The sequence below is a fragment of the Rhincodon typus genome, chromosome 12, assembly GCF_021869965.1.
Source record: "Rhincodon typus isolate 14 chromosome 12, sRhiTyp1.1, whole genome shotgun sequence".
Taxonomy (NCBI): domain Eukaryota; kingdom Metazoa; phylum Chordata; class Chondrichthyes; order Orectolobiformes; family Rhincodontidae; genus Rhincodon; species Rhincodon typus.
In genome coordinates, this window is record NC_063343.1 from 58,438,318 (window position 1) to 58,444,317 (window position 6,000).

Sequence of the window (6,000 nt, forward strand, 5' to 3'; positions counted from 1 at the left end):
TCCATTAGCCATGTTTTTTTTTAAATCTATATGGCCTGCCTTTTGTCCATTAGCAAGCTTTACCTATACAGCCAGAACATCTGGAAAGTATGAACAGGACTGGACAAAACCAGCATGGAATTATAAAGGAGAAAATCACACTTAGCAAATCTATTGGAGTTTTTGATAATCTAACTAGCAGAATGGATGGAACACCATTGGATGTTGTGTATTTAGATTTTCAGAAGACTTTTGATAACGTCCCTCACAAGTGGGCAAAGTGAAAGCACGTGGAATAGGAGACAACAATAATACTGATCAAGAATTAGTTGATTGACAGGATACAGTGGGGTTTAATGGATCTTTTCTGAGTGGCAGGGATCACAAGGATCAGTGATTGGACACCAACTATTCACAATATACATAAAATGATCTGGATGAGATAACCAAATGCAACATTTCCAAGTTTGCTGATGACATAAACTTGGGAAAGATCAAGAGTTGAGAGGAGTCAACAAGGAGGCTTCAAGGTGTTTAAGAAAAGTTGAGTGATTGGGTGAATACACAGCAGATTCATAGTCATACAGCATGGAAACAGATCATTTGGTCCAACTCAGCCATGCCGACCAGGTATTTTAAAATTGAACTAGTGCCATTTGCTTTTGTTTGATCCATAATTGCTCTAAACCATTCCTATTCAAACATGTTCTGAATGTTGTAAGTAATTGCATCTGCCTGTACCACTTCCTCTGGCAGCTCATCCCACATACTCACCACCCTCTGAAAAAGGTGCCCCACAGTTCCCTTTTAAATCTTTCCCCTCACCTTAAACTCATGCCATCTAGTTTTGAACTTTCCCAGCCTTGGAAAAAGACCTTTGCTATTCAACTGCTGTATGCCCTCCATGATTTTCTAAACATCTAAAAGATTACCCCTCAGCCTCTGACACTCCAGGCGAAAAAAGAAGTCCCAGCCTACAAAGCCTCTCCTTATAACTCAAACCTCCAGTCTTGGTAACATTCTTGTAAACTTTTTCAATACCCTTTCTAGTTTTACAACATCTTTCCTATAGCAGGTTGACCAGAGTTGTACTGAGTATTCTAAAAAATGGCTCCACCAACGTCCTGTACTAAATGTGAAGTGATATACTGTTGTACAAAAAACAGAAAAGCAGATTTAGTTGGTGACATATCAGGAAGAGTGGATGTACAAAGGATCTGGGAGCCCTTGTACACCAGTCAATAAAGTAGATAGGCAGATATAGCAAGCAATTAGAAAGGCAAATAGTTGGCCTTCACTGCAAGGGGATTTGAGTTCAGAAGCCAGCATGCCTTAGAGCAGTTATACAGGGCCTTGCTGGGACCACATCTAGGGCACTGCATGCAGTTTTTAACCTATCTTAAAAAAGGATATACTTGCCACAGAAGGAGCAAAGTGGAGATTCACTAAGCTGATACCAAAATGGCAAATCTGTCCTATAAAGGAGACATTGGGTCAGCTGGCCTGTATTCACTAAAGCTTAGAAGGATTAGAGTGTATCAGATTAAGACATAGAAAATGCTAACAGGGCTGGACATACAAAATGCAGGGGGGAATGTTTTCCCTGATTTGGGGAATCTATAACCAAGTGACAGTCTCAGAAAACAGGGTAGACAAATTACGACAGATGAGGAAAAGTGACTTCACTCAAAAGATAGCAAACCTGTGGAATTCTCGGCCTCCATTGCCTTTGTGGTAAAGTCACTGAATATACCAAAGATTATCTTCTTTAAAAAAAAAATTTAAGGAATCAAGGTGAACGGGGAGAAAGCAGAAATACAGCATAATGATAGAGGATCAGCCATGATTTGGTTGAATGGTGAGCTGGATCGAAGGGCTGTATAGCTTATTCCTAGTTCGAGTCCCATGAATTCCACACGATTAAATTTTCTACTTCATTAAAAAGTCTGAGATACTTAAAGTCATAATTACAAATCAACTGTGCTATCCTCAAAGAGCTTCATTATTTCAACGGACAATAGAGACTTAGCATAAAAGAACAGAAATCGGTAGAGATATACATGGGCTGTCTAAAATGGACTACTTGAGGACTGGAAAAACATTGGCAACAAGCTGTCAATTTAAGATTCATGGACCATCAAACCCCTTCATTCTCTCTTTTAAAAGCTTTGCCTTATGAAACTACATAACATCCACCTTTGCCACAACTTAAATGATACTATCTTGGCAAAGACAGGCTCTTCAGTGACCAATGGAAAATATACATGGGCGTGATCATTTACCACACACAAAAAAATCAGTTCAGTATGCAGTAATTGCAGCCTAAGAGTATTGAGGAGTTTTGGGTTACAAATCACTATTGCATGCAGTTCAGTTGAGCCTACCACCAGGTCCTTGCCCCTAAAGGATGAACTCGAAAAAAGAGTTCAATGTGATCATGAGTTTAAGTGGCATTTTTGCCCAAGAGAGGGAGACATATTATACAGCTTTAAAAATAAACAGGCATGGCTGAAATGTACTCAATTTGGACAACTAATAAAAGGAAAGTACGGACCACAACTGGGCTATATTCAGGCTATATGGGCTTCCAGAGAAGGTTGGTGATTTTGGGCCAACTGACACTTTAAAATGGAGAATTGTTTCTGAAGAGAAGAAAAATCTAAATAAAAATGTTCATTGTGCTGATAAATAACCCACATTCCCCAAACTTAAGGAATAATCTTTCAACTCCAAACTCCATTAAACAGACAAAATTAATGATTAAAGCTACAAGAAATAGGAATAGGAGGTCAGTTGGTCATTCAAGCCCACTCCACCAGTGAGATCATGGCTGATCTAACATTCCTCATGTCCGCTTTCCTGATATCCCTTAATAACTTTGCTTAACAAATTGAGGGGTATGGGCCAAAATGAGGTGTACAGAGTTAGGCCACAGATCAGCCATGATCTCACTGAATGGTAGAACAGGTTTGAGGAGCTGAATGGCATAATCCTGTTCCTCATGTGTCATCTGAAAAGTTGGCTACAGTACATTTGCTTCTTTCCTCCAAATCATTAATATACAAATTGTAAACAGTTGTGGTCCCAGCTTTGATCCCCACGGAACCCTACTAGTCACAGGTCACCAACCCGAGAGAGAAACCCTTACCTCCCATTTCCTGCCAATTAGGAAATTTTCTATCCCTATCAATATACAACCTCCAACACCACAGGATCATTTTGGTATGGCTTAACCTTTTGTAAGGTGCCTTGACAAATGCCTTCTGAAAGTCTAAATTCAACATATCTACTGGTTCCCCTTTATTCACCCTTTTTCAAGGAAGTCTCAACCACTAATAAATAAGCCAGACAACTTCCCTTTCTTAAAGCCACTCTGACTCTGCTTGATTAGACTATGATTTTCCAAATGTTCTGCTACTACTATAATAATTGATACCAATTATTTTCCAACAATGTATGTTAGGCTAATTGGCCTACTGTTAATTACTTTTTCCTCCCTCCCTTTCTGAATAGGAGTTTCACATTGGCAGTTTTTCAACCCTCTTGTACTTATCCAGAATCCAAGCTTCTTTTTGGAAAATTACAAGCAATACATCCACTATTTCTTTCAGCATCCTCGGATACAAGCCATCAGGGCTAGACGACTTCTGTCTTTAGTCCTATTAGTTTGTCTAATACTACTTCTCTAGTGATGGAATTTAATTCCTGCCCCATATGCTTTAGTATTAATGGAGTGCTCATGGCATCTTCCACCTTAAAGATCTGATTTATTTATTGTCACGTGTACCTAAGCACAATGAAAAGTTTTATCTACAAGCAGTACAGGCAGATCGTAGCAAGCAAGGACATACAGGTTATGTCGTACAAGGTGTGCACTAGACAAGATCAGCATTACTTAAAATGAGAGAATCCATTCAGTCTAATAACAGCTGAGAAGCCGTCCCTGAACCTGCTGGTGCGCATGGTCAAGTTTCTGTGTATTCTGCCCAACAGAAAAGGTTGTAGGAGAGCATTACCGGAGTGCAACGTGTCTTTGGTGATGTCAGCAGCCTTTCTGCGGCAATGAGCCTTGTAAATAGAGTCCATGGATGGAAGGTTGGCTTCCATGATGGTCTGGGCTATGCACACATCCTTCTGTAGTTTCTTACAGTCCTGGGCAGAGCAGTTACCATATCAAGCAGTTATGCACCTGGACAGTATGCTTTCAAATAGTGCATCTGTAAGTTAGAGAGAGTCCTTATGAACATGCCAAATTTTCAGAGCTGCCTAAGGAAGAAGCGGCATTGTTGTGTCTTCTTGACCATCACACCTATGTGGGAAGCCCAGGACAGGTTGTTGGTTATCATCATTCCTAGGAACTTGATACTCTCCACCCTCTCAACCTCAGCTCAGTTAATGTAGATGGGGACGTGTTCTCCTTTCTTTCGGAAAGGAATGATCAGTTTTTTAGTTCTGCCAATATTGAGAGCGAGGTTGTTCGCACTACACTACATCACCTAGCCCTCCATCACCTTGCTGTATTCTGACTCGTTGTTAGTACCCATCCTACCATGGTGGTGATGTCAGCGAACTTTTAGATGGGATTCATTCAGAATTTGGCATGGTTGTACAGGGAGTACAATAGGGAGCTAAGGACGCATCTTTGGGGGTTCCAGTGTTGAGTGTTATTGTGGAGGAGGTGCAGTTACCTTTCTTCACTGATTGCGGCCTATGGGTCAGAAAGCTGAGAATCCAGTTGCAGAGGGTGGAACCGAGACTAAGGTCACGAAGTTTTGAGATCAGTCTGGAGGGTATAATGATGTTGAAGGCGGAGCTGTAGTTGATGAACAGGAGTCTGATGTAGGGGTCCTTGTCATCCAGGTGTTCCAGGGTTGAGTGCAGGCTAAGAAAATAGCATCCACTGTGAACTTGTTGTGTCAGTCGGCAAATTGTAGGGGATCGAGGCAGGCTGGAGGACTGGAGTTGATGTGGGCTGTGACCAGCCTCTTGAAGTACTTCATGATTGTGGAGGTCAGAGCCACTGGGCGGTAGTCATTAAGGCACATCACATGTGTTTTCTTAGGTACGGAGATGATGGTGGTCTTCTTGAAGTAGGTAGGGACTTCAGCTTGTAGGAGGGGGAGGTTGAAAATGTCAGTGAATATCTCCACTAGTTAGTCCGCATGGGATCTACATGCTCATCCAGGGACTCCATCGAGGCCCGTCACTTTCCTTGTGTTGACTCCCAGAAAGACCAATCTGATGCGTGCAGCGGTGACAGTGGGCACAGGTTACATCTGAGGCTGTTGGGGCAGGTTACACCACGCTGCTGGCAAGACTGATGCAAAACGTGTTTAAACCCTCTGCCAGTTCATTGTTCCTCATAACTACCTCCCCAGATTTATCTTTTGAGGGGTCTATAGTCACCTTGACCTCTCGCTTTCTTTTTTACCTTTAAAGAAGCTCTTATCAGATTTTATACTCCTCACCAGTTCACCCTGTTTATTTTCCCTCCATTATCTTTTTAGCCCTCCTTTGCTGGATTCTGAATTTATCCCAGTTTTTGGAGTTATCACTGACTTTTGCCTCCTTATTTGTGTCTTTCAACTTAATAATCGCCTCAACTTCTTTAGTTAGCCATGGTTAGCTGACTTGTGAAATAACCTTGATTGAAAGCACACTCAAAATATAACCTGTCCTTTCCCTGTGCAGTTCAAACATTACTTATTCTCTTACCAGGACTTTCTCGTTGTAATTGAAGGATTCCAACAATTTAGTATAAATAAGGAGTTTGCTTGTGAATTGTGAATATCATTAGCAAGATTAGATTTTATTGCCCTCAAAGAGAAATTAAGCCACTTTAGGCCATATGGCTACAGGGATGGTGCAGGAGGGAGGGATTCAGATACCTGGATAATTGGGGCTCATTCTGGGGTAGGTGGGACCTCTACAAACAGGATGGTCTACACCTGAACCAGAGGGGTACCAATATCCTGGGGGGGAAATTTGCTAATGCTCTTCGGGAGGGTTTAAACTAATTCA